Source organism: Oreochromis aureus, linkage group 1 (assembly GCF_013358895.1).
Source record: "Oreochromis aureus strain Israel breed Guangdong linkage group 1, ZZ_aureus, whole genome shotgun sequence".
NCBI classification, from domain to species: Eukaryota; Metazoa; Chordata; class Actinopteri; order Cichliformes; family Cichlidae; genus Oreochromis; species Oreochromis aureus.
This window is the reverse complement of record NC_052942.1, coordinates 35,770,285-35,787,206: the sequence shown is the minus strand read 5'-3', so window position 1 is coordinate 35,787,206 and position 16,922 is coordinate 35,770,285. Positions and strand designations below refer to the sequence as shown.

The window sequence follows — 16,922 nt, the reverse complement described above, 5'->3', positions numbered from 1 at the left end:
TTATTTTACTGCACATGCTCATGTTGACCCCTCTCATATTGCCAGATTTGAGAAGTTGTCGCTTTCAGTCAAAACCGAAAAATTACGTTGCTTAGTAGGTTTATGATTTACTTTCAGAACCACCACACATCAAGAAGGTGAGGTGCTGCTCACACGAACTGACGAATCAGGAGAATATAGGGCTTTTAGGAGGCTTAAAATCTGGGCTAATATTGCCCTTTTCAAGCAGAGGCTCAACTAAAGGGCAACAGTACAAGCAATGTGAATTAAATAAGAATCTTTAAAGCTTTCAATCATGCAAACCTACACATGTAGCACCCTAATAAAAATATATAGCTTTACATGATATGTCTATTAAAATAGAGTAAACTTCAATTCAGGCTTTAAAATTAGAAATTCTCTTAATAATATATCTGTCATTATAACCCTAGTGCTAGAAACCTCCGTCTTACTTCATTCATTTCAAGAGTAAGTGTGGTATCATTTCAACTAGTGATATGTCATGTAGGTAATAAAGCAACAATATGAAATAATGCCTAAGAAAATCAAATGAATTCAGTGAAAAATGACCATAGTTTTGAAAAATAAAATAAAATATTGCATTTGTGTTGTCATATGAGACTGAAACATGTCAGATTTTAGATGTTTTAGTCTGATCTTAGCGGGGTTAAAAATATTTAAAATATTTAAAAAGTTAAAAAGTCCTCTCTCTCTCTTAACATACAATTGAATATAATGACACCAGTAAAACTGAGTTCTGGAAAAATCTTTTAAATATGAAACATCACTGAAATAAACAGTTATGACATAATACAGAACTTTTTTGTTTGTTTGTTTGATCTTCCTTTGGTCTGTGGGGAAAAGGATTTTTGGGAAAGTTCTTCCATTGCAGTACCGAGACTATCCACTAGGAGGAATTAATTTATTAGCAAGGCTGAGTGGTGGGGCATATGCAATTATTTGAATACATCCATAAAAATAATTTCCTGTCCTCTTCCTCTCACCCCAGCCAGTTGCAGTAGATGGCCACCCCTCCCTGAGCCTGGTTCTGCTTCAGGTTTCTTTCTGTTAATAGGGGAGTTTTTCCTTCCCACTGTCACTAAAGCACTTAAAAGCACTCAAAGCTCAGAGGGGGTCATATGATTGTTGGTGTTTTCTCAGTTTTCTTTGTATTATTGTAGGGTCTTTCCCTTACAATATAAAGTGCCCTGGGACAACTGTTGTTGTGATTTGGTGCTATATAAATGAATTGCATTGAATTAATGGATACTTTACCCAGCAACAGTTATAGATGGTAATTTGTATTTTTATATGTATTTTAATATATTTTATTGAAAACACACAAAATAAACCTCTTTTTGTAAAATTATTTTTACTGTAGGTATCACACATTTGCACAAAGGCAAAGTTGATCTTTTTTGGTTTTTAGAAAACAGTCTGCTGTTTAGAAAGCAGCATGTCACTTCAGTCAGTCTCTCCAAGACGACAGAGAATGACAGAGTTCAGTGTCCAATTGTATGATTTCTATTAAACAGGCTGTGGTTACTTTATTGGTGTCTGTTAATTAATAAAACAGCTAGCTCATCAAATCACTGCTTATCACCGAGATAAGGGATAAGCATTGACTAACTCATGAAGTTTAAAAACACGGTTTCCCTCACTTTGTCGTAAAGTTGTATTTAAAGGATATATGAAGATTATTTAATTTGCTAACCTAAACTTGAAGTGTGGTGTGTTTTTTAGTTCAATTCTACTTGGAAAAAGAATGATTTTGTTAAGGGTGGTGTCACTGATGCTGGGTTAATCATTTCTTTGATAGCCTAACTGTGGCGCTATAAGGAGCTCTGTGCAGTGGCAGCATTTAATTGCTAAACTCATAATACAGCACTTTTCCTTTGATAAACATGAGATGGGGAAAACCAGCAACATAATATGATGTCTGTGGGAAACACCTAAAAACTTTTCAAATGCGTTGGCTTATAAGAAAGACCAATCCACTGATCAGAGGTTGACATTTTTTACACATCTTATTGAAAGGCAGATTGTTAATAGAGAGAAGTTATTGGCTCTGTAGTTCAGGTATTCATCCTTGTCCCTGCTGCCTCATCCCTACTCTTTGTTTTCATATTTCATTAGCAGGGCGAGCAGCATGTACCATCAGCTTCAATTATCCTCCCTGTCAGCGGACCGGCAGGGCCTGTCTGCTGGCTTTAGTGATTACAGGCTTCAGGGGACAGGTAATCAGGTCATGGTTACACTGTCACCCTGTCAGACTGCTGAGACCACGGGGAGCAAATGGGATGAAAGAACTCTACCATCTTCAGTCAGTTAAGGCTAGATATTGATAGTGTACATAACCTGAATACTGTCTGGCATCATTTTGGTGCAGTATCACATAGTGTATATATTTTCTTTCCATTAAACATGGTTGAAACTCTGTTGGCATCTCCCTGGTCGAAACTAGTCATGGTAGAATGCCAAAAAAAGACCATAAGTGAACAAATGTCAGTGTTGTATCCATGTAGCATAGAAGTTGAGTCAGACAATTTCTTTCAAAAGTGAGAAATATAGATTAGATGACTGCAAAGAAAGAACCAAAATCCTTTTTCCTTGATGACTAGAGGACGAGAAAAGATTACTACCTGATGGTTCTTCAGCCTTGAAATGCTTGCTGAGTTTTTCTAAGAGTTTAGTTCAGTTTTCCGCAAAGAGCTTTCAAGGCATACTGTACAGGACTTGCTAAACACCAAATGGCAGCTGGTGATCATAGCTGAGTATTTAAAGCTGAAAAAATTCTTAGAGACCAAAAAATGTGGTGTTCCTCAGTTTCTTGACTCCAAGTTAACCTTAATGTTTAACATCAGCCACATGAGTTTAAAGTTGCTCCCTGTTTTTTTGCACAGGTTAAAGTTATCTAAATGGCTTAATAGCTGTTATCCAGGGTTTAAAGTAAAGCAGTGTATTGGGACTTGATGGGAAGTAGTGCATTCTTAAAAACACATCATATGTTATGATGGGTTTCACTCGGGACTGTTCTCATCGCCCAGTTGCATTGCATAGTGGTTTCATGCGCATCATGATCTGATTATTTTAAATCTGATTAAAATACATGTTTCTAGTGCTTATGTTTAAAAGAATATAATATCCCTTGATACTTATGTCAGCCCATTTGGAGAACATGGACCCCGCCTTTCATCATTGTTTAACTTAAATTTATTTTGATGCCAGGTCTCTCTTGGAAATGAGATTTTAAATCTCAATGAGATTTTTACCTGAATAAATAAAGGACTAATAATTTTAATGTAGCTCACGGTGCTGTTTCTAAAAGCCATTAAACAGACTAGGAACATGTGGATAGCCTAGCAGAAATGATAGACATTATTACTGTGTCTGCCAAAATAAAACTGGGAACCTCGCCCCACACATCTAAGTGTTTTATAAAGAATGATGCAAGGGTTGGTGCTGAAGATGTTACCAGGGTGTGTCCAGTATCCTGGACTCCAATTTAAAAAATTTTTTTTTTTTAAATCGCAAGTACATGCAGAAGAAATTCAGCACCATCATATTTTCTCGATCCATATCAATGCTTCTATAAATTTACACCTGATACAAAAGACTGTTCAAGCCTAACAGTCATTTATTTACTTAGACATTATTCAATATGTGCATACAACCTGTGTGATACTTGGAAGGCACGGTCCCAGATTTTACTGACTTTACATTCATCATTACTCAGAAATGCAGTGAGCTACCCAGGGTAAGTATGTAACCAATGATAAAAATATAAAACTTAATTTCCCAGAAAACAAATTAATTTATCTGACCACATGTGTTTTCAAATATTTAGAGGGGAGAGCTTTTAAATACAGTTATATGTAAGCCACATATAAAGGCATGCAGCTGTCATCACTGGTACTCCAGCTTCAAGTACTTTTTAGCTACAGTAACACAATGCTGCTTGACTCAGCTGTCATGATGGTATTTGCTAGCCTTACATTGCTATACAAATGTAATTAGTTTATAACATCTCAGATCAGTTGTGATTTCTAAGACACATTATCACTGGGCACAGACCAAAGCACCTCTGGAAACAATTGGACAATTACAGCCAATCAGAGCAAAAAATGTGATTTATTGCTAATGGATGAAAAAATGTCATTTTATCAAACCCGCCCCTTGTTGGATAAACAGTTGTCTCAATGCCAACCAGGCTTGGAACAGTGACTTTCCACATTCATATTATTCCCAGGCTAGGTTTTGGCCATTCATGTACATTGTCTAGTATTCAGTGTGACTCACCACAGACCAGGGGTGGGGAACTCCAGTGTCCTGCAGGTTTTAGATGTGTCCTTGATCCAACACAGCTGATTTAAATGGCTGAATTACCTCCTCGACATGTCTTGAAGTTCTCCAGAGGCCTGGTAATGAACTAATCATTTGATTCAGGTGTGTTGACCCAGGGTGAGATCTAAAACCTGCAGGACACCGGCCCTTGTGGCCGGGAGTTCCCCACCCCTGCCATAGACCATGCTGTGTTTATTTTATTTTATTTTTTTGGTGTTTTTAATGTTAATTTATAACTATCCACCTTTACTATTCTATCAGATTAAAAAACGGCAAAGAATTGAAGAATTTTACATCAGTTTTGCAACAGGAAGCATACAAAACCGATTTAGGTTGTATAATATGTTGGGTAAATACTGAATCATTTAATAGTATAATGTAAAAAAAACCTGTGATTTCACATGAGAAGCGAGGAAATATCCTTTTTTGACATTTTGATGTAAATGAAGATGTGGATATAAAACCTGTTAGCAATAACATGACAATCTTTAATCTTGTATCCACTCTGTCAGTTAGGTTTCTTTGTGTGGCTGCACCGAGTCCATGTGTTCCCAAGTGGTATTTCCTTCCCCTCCTAGTTTCTCTAATGATAGAATATTTGGGGCCTTGTGGTAAACAGAAATAGCAACACTTCTGAGGGATAGGCTTCTCTTTTTGCACCACATGCTGAAGAAATAGAGGCTGCACTGTATGCATTTGTATGTGTGTGTGTGTGTTTTCTTTCTTTTTTTTTATTGAAAAGCTATTTTAAGTTATCCGTGACTGACTGATTTGAGTTTTTCTTTCCTAGTCAATTAGATGACTTGCTTTAGTGAATCCAAGCTAAACCACGGAGCTTCAATGTGGATAAATGCATTGAACCTGATGAGCCTGATGACGTCTGCCTAAACGTTATGCATTTTATATCACACAAAGTAGAAAAGATGAAAGCTCTAGCTGATAATTCTTGCCGTAGAAGCTTGCTGTATTTCGCTACCTGTCTGTGTTGATGTTGGTGATCTGAGTGTGGAACAGCCTTCTTGTTCTAGGTGTGAAAGCATTTGCAATCTGTAATGTGATTCCTGCAAATCATATCTGTTAAAAAAATAGATCCTCATTGCTGGTTTCATTGCAATCAGCAGATTTGCTTCATAACTCTCATAGAGATATGACCCATTTCAGCAAAAAAACCCAGTCTAAATTAGGGCTGGGCTATATCATACCGTTCACGGTAATACCGGTATAATGTTGGGCAATGATAAGAAAATGAAATATCGTGATAGAATATGGGTAAAACGTGCATGCGCCAGTGCCTTTGTTTTCATACACACATGGCGGAAAAAGCATGGCGGTGACGGAGAATGAGAAGGGCGAAAGCGGATCGTTGAATGAAACGGATGAACCAGAATTCGTTTGTAAAAATGCTGCAACTTCAGTGATGTGGAACTGGTTTAGCTTTTCGTCTGTCACATACACAACAAAGCACTATTTTTGGTAGAGCATGCTAGCGGGCCGTCATTATTACCGTGTTTTTTGGAAAATACGGCACACTTAAAATCAATCCTTTGATTTTTCTGAAAATCGACAGTGCCCCTTATAATCCCGTGTGCCGTATGTATGAATTCTGGTTGTGTTTACTGACCTCGAAACGATTTTATGTGATACACGGCGCTCAAAAATCTGTCAAATGTTTTAGTACGACTTTGCTAAGCTACGAACCTGCACCGCTTGATGGATTGTCGGAGCATTGCGGCTATCGTAGGCAGGCGCCTCGCGGAGTGATACGTACTGTGCTTCAACATAATATTACCGTATTGTGTGTGTATAACCTCTTTTTAAATTTTGAGGATATTATACATGGTTATGCTGAGGATATGTCGGCCAATTTCCACTGGAAATGCCTCTTGGTTAAACTGTCAGCGAGGAATTTGAATTTGCACTGTTAAATTTTTATATAACTTTAATGCACATGAAAAACAGCTGCTTGTTTAAGTGAAAATACATTGATGGGTTTTTCTTTGCACTAATAAAGTTGTGGAGTTGTAAAGTATTTTGTCTAGTGTCAATTATATCGTCAGTTATATTGTTATCGCAAATTTTCAAACGTATATGTATACGTGATAAATATTTTTGGTCATATCGCCCTACTGTAGTCTAAATGAGAGAAGTGCTTTCAAGATTTCCTCTCCAGAACAAATAGACTGGACTGCATTTACAAAGCACTCGTCTAGCTTTAATAAGCACTTTACACTACAAACCATGCTCGCCCACATTTGCACAGTGCTTTCTATACTATGCATGTAGCACTTTTTCCTGTTATTCACACACTGCCACATTGGGGTTAGTTTTAAGGTTCAGTATTTTGCAAAAAGACACTTGAGCATGCAGACTGGACAAACTAAGGAACTAATGACTCACTGAGCCGCATTCATTCAGAAAAAAATTGTAAATAATGGTTTCATCAATTAATTGATATGTGTAGTTATTTAGATTTGTATTAGTAGCACACCAGTAAAAGCCAATAACTGAACAGTCACCATCAGCAGTTTTACCAAGAGATGCGTCACTATTATTGGAGGCACCATACACAGTAAAGGCACTGCCAGCGCTTCAGCTCCTGTCATTCAATCAATATACTTTGAGCTTCAATGCACCATCTATTGACCTCTCCACATCTTTGTTTACTAGTCTGCTAACATCTTATTTCATTGTAGAGCTCTGAAGTTCATGAATTTAATACTTATTGTAACAAAAAAAGTGACAAAAACCTAACCTTTCTAAATCTTATAGCTGTGCTACCTTCTCTTTATCCATTCCTTCTCCTTTCACTTTCCATACCAAACACTTCTAGTTTCTATCTGACACGACACAGTGTCGTATAAGGATGATGACAAAAAAACTAGAAAAAATTCTTTGTCTTTGACTGTTTGAAATACCAGCTGAGAAACATTTTGTTGATCCACCCATCCACCCTCCACACCGCCTACCTGGCTTCCTAGGTTTGCTCCTGTCATAATTACTTTGGCCATCAGAGGGCTGTGTCACATGTTTTGAGGTTAGTGTTGCTGTTGTTCATTTGAGTAACTGAAACATTCTGTCAGTTCATTTTCTTGTATTGCAGTGACTGATGATTATGAAGATGTATTTGGGCTTTGAGGGTTTGAAATGGTGATATTAGTTAATTAAAATGAACTACAGTGAGCCTGGCTTGTGACAGGTGAGCACATTAAAATACTTATTTGATTATGTATCTCTGCTTGTCCTGATTCAAATTACTTTCCGGCAGCGCTGAAGGGTCAAGGGAAATATAAAATGTGTTTTAAGCGCATTTATATATGGAAGTAATATTGAAATCATGTTTATTGTGTTGAGCAATACTTTCTAGCAGTGAAGGCTTTGAGTGATCTCGTCTCTCTTCAACTCTACCCTACTCCACTCTTCTCTACTTTCCTCTTGCTGTGGCTTTTGGAAAAGCTCCTAATCTGTTGGACTTGAGAACTCTTCCTGCGGGGTCACCCCAGTAATCGGGTTTGAGCCAACTCTTCCTAGCCAGCCAAACCTCTGGCTGCCTGCCGTCTGACCACAGGGCCACACACCCGCACGTTTGATGCTAAATATGCTGCAGAGGAGCTAAGAAATTACGCTCAATAAATATAGAAATCAAATAAAACAATTTCCAAATATTAGCCTTGCAATTTACTTTCCTGCAATCGTATAAGTCTGCCTTTGTCACTCACAGTAAATAGATTTCCCGCAGAGCTGCCAGGTTAAACAGTAATGTTGAATCAATAGCAGCATGGCTTGGCTTAATTAAACTCACTGTTGATTTGTAGGGATGAGAGCCAGACCAGAGAGTGGTTTGGGTCTGCTCAATGTCCTGACACTGTTCTTAATGGTGCCAACACTTGATTAATACTGGCTGTACATGAAGACACTGTCACTCCATGCTGAGTTGAAGACTAGGTTACACCAGCAGCTTCCACACACTGTTCAAAAGTATTTTTTATTGAGAGTGTCTGGCTTTTAGAGTTTTCTAGTAATATGCGTAGGGCTGCATTTTCCATACTGTGCTATGGCATGTCAAGCAGTGATACTGTGCATTTGTACTGTGGCCTCAAAACAGGGGATAGGTGGCTGAAGCTTCTCTTGTGTTGCTATTTTTACATTTAGATATCAACCTAACTTTACATTAGTATCATCCACGCTAGTGTTTTGCAAAGTAGCTGTTGATATAGTAGTGGACTGAACCATTACTGCTGTTGCTGCTTTGCACTAAAAGTTTTCCACTGGTGAACTTGCAGGAGTTTTTTGTGAAGTAATAAAGAAGGGATGGTGTGTTTGTTATGCAGTTAGCAAATCTGTTCAGATAACTGCTTTACCATCTTTCTTGGGGTGCTAGCAAGGACAGCTTCATCTCACAGCTGTTCTTAGCATGGCTTGGTCTGACTAACAGGGAGTTTATGTTTTTTGTTTTTATTGCATGGCTGTGCAAAAAAACAGTGCGCTCTCAACTGCTTGTATGGCACGCTTTGGTGTCATTTTAGCTTGTTGTGCACCTCCCAGTATTTGTAACCTAGTGCGTGCAGTGTAGCCAGAGCGTTCAGGCATGAGGTACAAGTGACAAGTCACTGGTAGTTTTATTTGCCTGACTTACTATCTTTTTTTAAAGGAAATAAATGTTTTGTATTGTATGTAATATCATTTGGCCAGTTAGCCAGTTAGCTGTGATTGGTTGTTGTGCTTCTTTTCATTACTCGGCTTGGGTCATGCACTTCACTTATACAGGGTTCCGTTATTTATTTATTTATATTTTAGTAAGTTTAGGCAAGTAGCAATTCAAAATGTAGGAAACAGAAAGAAGAAACTAGTTTGTTGGTAACATTGCCTGAAGCACTGAAGTTAGTATTAAGAAAAGCCAGGATCATGGATTTGAGCAATTATTTCTCTAAATCACAGTAAACCCAGAGGCTGATTATAAGTAACCATATGGTCTGAGGGTAAATCAGCTGCTTAAAAATTCTAAAACATACAAAGACATCATGAAGAAAAGTGGTTTAGCATTGTTTTATCATTCAGAATATGGAGTTGACACCTAATTAGATGTCTATAATTAGAAAGAATAAGGCCTCAATCTGATTAAAATAGGCAAAGTGCCTTCATTCAAACACTGCAAAACTGTAGGTTTGGAAATCAGGCCAGTTACAACATGTGTTGAAATACTAGCCAGTTTTCAGCATCTGCATAAACTTATAAACTCATCCTGCAGCTCTACACTGTCCATCTGTTTGCACAGCGTATTCTGAGCACTTATTTTCTTGCACAACCTAACGTGAGTGTGTTCAAAGCACCCACATCTTATCTTTCTATTCAACAGGAGACAGTTTTTAGTGTACAGCTTTTTTTAGTCTTACTTTGTTTTATTATTTACACTCACTGATCTAGTGATCTGAAAAGCTTTAGAGACTCACCTTTTTATAGAGTTTTCTATTACCTCTATGTGGCACTTTTGTGAGATTGATACAAATTCAATCTGTGTGGAGGCATTCTACTCGTCCAGTACATATGCTAACTTGAAAAAAGAGCTCACTGCTTAACCAGTAATTTCAAAGAGCCAGAAATGCTAATGGTGAAATATGTGTGTGTATATGTAAGCAGGGGTTTTGGGTAGGGGAAAGGAGATTGCCTAAAGGAACCTCAAGATGGAGGCCTCAGATCTTCTTACCATTACTTCACAAGATAAAAAGGAAGTTATTACTTTGCTGAAAGCGCAGAATTTCAATGAGGGCAGGAACAAACAAAATGTTAAAGAATTCATTATAATATCATTTAATAGATCAAAAGATTGGGCTGAGGCTACAGATATTTCTCATTTCTGGAGCTATGTGGCTCGGCAAACTCATTTGCTTTTGAGGACTGCAAACCTCATAAATACATGCACTAATTCATGGTGTGATGTTCGCAAACTTTCCAAATGCGTCCCTTTCGGGAACTTTAGACTCATATTCACTTCCCACAGCCCACACCAGAGCCCAAAAGTAACTAGTCGATAAGTGCATGAACAAGACACTCGGATAGGCTACCTCTCAGTCATGACTGAGCGAGAAACTCATGCAGTCACATAACTTGTTGGTGATGACTTTTTAGAGTGGAAACTGATCTGTCAAACTACAATTCATGCACCTTCTATGTTGGTTGCCTGACTACTAATAGTTGCGTGTCAGTGTAGCCTTAAAAATCGTGAAATTTTGAATCACTTATTTGGCATATGTTAAGGCATGATCCCATCACGCTGATCTCCAGCTCTACTGTACAAAATCAGCAGTTATTGCTTTTCAAAACGTGATAATCAAAAAGTTGCCTTTCGCAGGTCAACTCATAAATGAAGCTGTAACAGCTAACTTTGGTGGTCTTCTTGTTTACTTCTACTCAAAAGTGTGCTGAATGTAATGACTGTTGCTGTTTTGTATTGGCCTGAAAAAAGGGACCAATAAATCCACATTAAACACTAAGCACTTATATGGTCGTAAGGCTTGCAAAACTCTCTCATAAAGTCAGTTGCATCACTTCAGTTTATACATCAGTAACTGAACGAGAGTCTGTTCTTTTTGCCAAATGGTTAGTACTGATTGAGCGAAGACTAGAGTTCTGGTCTTTCTTTTTCTGTATTCATTTCTGCAGAGAAATGTAATTTTTATTTTCGTTAGCTCTCCATAACCCACAAGCATTTGTAGATAATGGGTGTCTCTGTGAGAAGTTTTTGAAAGGCAAATACTAAATGAGCTTCAAAGTGGTAGCAGTAGTGTTTCCATATAGAAAATATGATTGGGGGATTCTTGACACTGAACTGTGTGGGAGCAGCTCAGATTGTAATTTGTAAATGTTATTGGCTCAGCAGACCTTCTGCCTGTTTTTCTTGTTAGAAATTTTACACTGTACGATTACAATTTGGAAACACAAGCAAACACATAACCAACATAATGACCCTTAAACACAGCCCAGGCTCATCTCACCTCGCAACCTCAGCTGACAGCCTTTTAAGAAAACATGAAAATGGCAGACAGAAAAAAAGAACATATTTTGTCAGGATTCAAACTTAATTTGGAGTGCAATTAACATTTTTTGTTTTCTTTCTAATGAAAGGAACAGAGGGTATGGAAGTGTGGCCGTATTTTACAAGCCAGCTTGTGTTTCAATCTTTGTTGCAGGCATGACATCAGTGTCTCTGTGTTGAGACAGGAAAATCTTAGCCCACTGCCACTGCCATAAAAGCAACACAATAATGAAATGACATCACAGTGTGCCAGTAATTAAATGAGCAGACTGCTGTCTTGGAGTTTTTACAAGGCTGGGAGATTGAGAGTAACATTGTGGCGTGCAGGAGAATGGGGTGTCAGTAAATGAAGCCTCCAAGCTACGGGCTTTTTTAATGTATAATTCACAAATGTATTATTACATTTTTATTGCATTATTCTTATGGTTTGATACACACACTGACATGGCGTTTTATGTATTCTTGCCTCCTTAAAGAGAATCATACTTAACAGAATAACACAGCTTCTTCACGTGCTAACTGGGGAGTCTGGTGGTACAGCAGATGACAGTTTAAGCCATCTAATCTGCCTGGCCTTCAGCCTAGCTTTAAATGGCCATGCTGCTGGTGCATGGAGATGAGTTTAATTATTACATTTCAAGCAAAAACCCATTAGCTTCATGACCTGCAAAACAGCATAGGCCAGCGTCGATACTCTGGCTGCTTGATACCAGAGGCTAGCTTGTCTGACTGTGGGTGATGAATTAATCACAGTGCATGTTCCTGTCATGCCTGGCAACAGACAACAGCATCATTTGGTTTCCTTTCTCCTGACTCACTATAAAAGACGTGTTCCTGTCTCACTAAGCCACAGGAGAGAAGCTAAAGTGGAACATTCAGAAGACTTTGACTCTACTGAATGTCAGGTTTTGTCACTGGCCACGTTTACAAGGAATCTCATTTGCAGCTGTTGTTGCTGTTAGTAATATGCAAATTATCATTCTTATTCAAAAACTGTGCATTGTGCCAGAGCATGATTTGCATAACAAAATGTTAATTCAGTCTGTGCTTCTTTCCATGATATTTTAACATAAATTGTCACTGACTTTCTTTACATCAAAGAAGGTATGTGCACATCTGGGCTTGTGTGGAGAGTGGTAATATAAATAGGGAACTGTTAAACACTTCAGCCAGTAAACAAGCCCGATCTAAGTCTTGCTCCCTCAGGGACCAGGTCCAGCATATAGAATGTTTAAGATGCATATGTTCCCCTAGAACCTTTATGAAAACTTCATTTATTAGAACTTCAAAGGATGTCCAGGCTTGCTGGGGAGAGAGAATCTTCTACCTTATTTTGCCTTGAGCAAAAGATCCTCTCTTTTCTTGCTGGTGGATACCATGCAAATAAGCTGCTAGAAGGAAGAAGGACGACGCTGAGCAAAATGCGAAGTAGGAAAGAGCAAGGAGACGAGCAAAGCTGCAGGGAAGGTAAAGATACGAATAAAGCAATCTCTGTCATCAGTTCTTAACACTTTAGCAAACAGTAATGAAAGAGAAACTCTTTCATCTTCTAGCAAATCACCACAGATCTCACCATGGTTGTTTCTGCACTGACTGCTAGGATCAGCTCCATAATCTACTGGAACAAAATGATATTTGGAGACAGTGATTTCTTTATTCGGCTGGTAGCAGAAGATTGGGGGGCTATCAAGTGCTGCCTGCTGCGTAGCAACAGCTTGAAGCCTTATTGATTTAATGTTGGAGTGACTGGAGCAGAGGTCACAGTGGGGTCAACACAATTAGAGTTGGACCCATGCTCTTTAACGAGGAGAAGTGATGAAAGGGTTGCCAATTACTCTGCCAGTTTTTACTGAAAACAACCTGTTAAGAAAGAGCATGATTAACCTTCCACAGCTCTAACTTCTGCTTATTCTTTACATGAGGAGATGGTGAAGGGGGGCATTAATTAGTGCTCATAATATTAGAACTACTGTGTAGAACTTTCTATTTTTACAAAGCCCCTTTTGTAAGACTTATTGAGGTCAACAGTACAGTGTTAGATGGGGCCCGTCATGTTTATGTCAAAGGTAAATACTGAAAGAGGAAATGCATGGTACTGTGTGCACTCTATTACAATTTTTAAATATGTACAATTGCATACACTTTGAGCAACATTTATTTGACACATAGTTGTGGTATAAACTATCCTGTGCAAAAAAATCTTGTGTAGCAAAGGTTGCTATAGATTGAAGAAAAAGGCATCGTCTTTCTTTTCAGTTGCCTTCTGCTCAAAAACAGTCTTGCTGACCAGCTACACAAAAGCTCAACTTTGTCAGCTCCTTTATTCTGAGAGAGTCAGTCTTTCAGGAAAAAAAGTTGCACATCTGTTGTGGATTTTAATCTTTTTCTTTTTGCAGTGCAGTAAACACAGAAGTGCATTCCATCATGGATAGAGTGGGTTTTTTTACTGCATGAAAACTAGACTTTATGATCTTCCTGAGGGCTGACATCGATCACCTCTACTGGTGTCTATGAACACTAGGTGATTTTGTTCCTCAGAGACTCTTTTTGGCATTGAATGGACCAGGTGTTGCTATTGACAAAGATGCATTATATTATATTATATATTACATCTATGAAGTAATAGCCAGTATATTAACTTATAACCTATACGTTAGCTGTGCCTATAGAACATTTGGAAACAGAGGGAAAGGCTATCATGTCTCTCGCCAAAAAATCAGCTTACCAGCAGCTAAGTAACTAATTTGATCTTGTTTAGCTAATCTGTACAACCCCCCCACCACCCCTGCAAAAATGCCACGTGATTCCATGTGGGTGTAGCTGTGTTGAAAGACCTTGAAAACAAATTCTTACCAAAAATTGTCCCCAATTTTATATTTTATGTTGACCAAAGGCTTGCTTTTTGTCTTATTGGCTCATAGACTTCACATTAATTGTTTTAATGTGATTATATGATACGTGATAGTGTAATATGTATTTTTTAAATTAATGTTAACTATTTTCACACATTGAATTACAACCGTGAACTTCTCGAGACATCATCCAACAAAGGTGCGAGAACACAAGTTGGACATTGAATGCCCTTTAACATGCCATCTCTCTCCATGTGGTGTTGACTGATGTGAGAACATGGCAAGTAAATTCAAATGGAATAAGTGGAATGTTTCCTTTTTCCACTATCTAGACAGCACCTTCTTCTAAACCACAATGAGTAATTTCAATAGAAAAACCAGGGGAGTGAAGTTTTTACCACTGTGTACTAGATATACAAGAAGGAAAATCTGGACAATTATAGGGTTTAATTTTCCTGACACTGGCCCTTTGGAACAGTGGAAACCAGCTCCAACCGCTAGGATGGATCACGCACTGTGCCCTTAGAAATTTGTTTGGTGTTTGTTTGTGTGTATATATTTTTTAAATTCATAGACAGACTGATAAATAACTTTATTATAGGTTATTTATCAGTCATAAAGTTTAGCTTAAAATAATTTGATCTGTTTGACCTTTTGGCCTGACTTGTTATGCTTTTTGGCTTCAGATGTAACAACAAATTTATGTTCAGCGGAATAAGAAAATGTTACTGGTGGTTTGTGTGGGTTGTAGTGGTTTGAAGGGTGATTTACTCAAAGCTGCTTCCTTGCCAGACAGACTGATCATGAAACAGGAAGTACTGTAGTTGACAGAGCTAACAGGAAGCTGGCAGCTTGCAGGGGTTTTACTTCACTCTAGTTTAGCTATGTCCAGCCTTCTTGTCATCACTGTGGTAATAAATAATCTTTTTCATACTTTTAAATATAGACTTAGTTGAAGTTTTGAGATGCGCACAAATAAATGCTAGTTGGTTATTCCAAATCATTTTTAAATGACTGATGAATATTAGATGACTTAACCTGCATTTAATCTTGGAACATTTCAGTGGCCATGAGTTTGAAACACTGTTGCTGATGAACTACGTGGGTGACACAGTGTTTGAAACTCCCACACTACATTTCACTATTCATAAGAATTGCTCAGTAGAGTCATGGGTCATGATGTTTCACTGTCAGAAAATGTAGATTTAAGTGAGCTTAAATTAAAGTGAGCTCTTCATAGTGGATATAGGTTATTGCTTAGTATATTTATAAATTATACACAACCGGGAAGTATTTTAAAAGAACAGTTTAACATTTTGGGATATATACTTTACTTTCTTACTAAGATTTATGATATCATTGTCATGTTCATGCAGCAGATAAACAGCCAGCTGCAGGATGGCCGCAGTCTGCCTAAAAATCTACGAGTACCGATATATTTTCAGAGCCGTACCCCTTCACCCCCTATATACCGCTAAATGATCCTGGTGGGGTGCACAACTTTTGACATGTAGAAAAACTTGCAAGACAAGTGTCATATACCCATCATGGGCTCTGATGATTTGCCACATCATGTTCATGGATAGAACTTGGCCAGTGCTCTGCATATGACCTATTTAGCCATTTGCAAATATAAAGCAGTGGTAGTACTGATTGCAAGCTTTACAGTTTAACTGATGTTTATGTGCTCTGCCACAAGTTAACTGCATTGCAGTTAACTCAGTAATTTGTCAGACACAAGGAGAGGGACTAGTGTATTGTTTCAAAGGTCTTAACAACTACCCTACAATGCCAGGTGTCCACAGCACTACATGGCTTACAGTACATGATAAGAATCTCTGTTGTAGCAGTTTCAGTGTTTGTGCAAAACTCTTCATCCTAGCTTAGTGCCTCAAAAAGGATGTCACTACTCAGCAATTCTGCATTAAAGACTTCTTGAAACATCTAAGCAAAATCAGCCATGAATAAATAAATAAATAAATAAATAAAAAACAGTCAGCGATGTGCTCTGCTGCTGGGCTCTGCCAAACCTAAGCAGCCAATATATTCATGCACCATAGTGTTCAGTCACCCAGCACTAGCTTGGTGCTGGCTATTAACAACGCCAAAAATAAGTACTGCTACAGCTACATTCGCCTACACTAACATTCACTAAGCAACATCATTTGTTTGAATCATAAAAATAACAACTTGCATTTTTTTTAAAACTTGATTTAAATTTAAACTGACAAAGAAAAGAGACAGAGAACAATTATTAAAGGTAAAACCTACTTTGGCATTTCCTTTTTTATTTTACAGACCACAGTTTTGTCTTTGGCTGAGCACAATATTCTTTACTTCTGTTTTACAACCATGTGATTATTCAAAGATTTTGTCACTTTGTCTAACAACTTATGTGAAGTTTTAGCAAATGTATTTGGCTGTCAGCTATTTTTTTGCAAAGAGGTTCCAATGTGTGTACTCCCCATTCATATGTACTCTTGTGTGGCACTCACCATACTTTATCTGTAAAACAATGTTTGACTCTTATTTACCAAATCAACAAGAAGTGAGATTCTGCTATTGAAGAGACATACGAGATAAAATAAAATCCAGCGCAATCCAACCTTGGAAAAGTGTGTTTCACACTCTGACAAAGCATTGTCACGCTTCCGAATATCCACAGGAATTGGATTTCATGGGTGAGATAAGGCGGA

The 16,922-nt window shown here is 37.9% G+C and overlaps 1 protein-coding gene across 1 annotated transcript in view; it reads left to right on the top strand.

Annotated features, from left to right (window-relative positions):
- The window catches only part of LOC116325641 (myocyte-specific enhancer factor 2A-like), a 45,552-nt gene that overhangs the window by 1,017 nt on the left and 27,613 nt on the right, over positions 1–16,922 (top strand). The window lies entirely within an intron of this gene.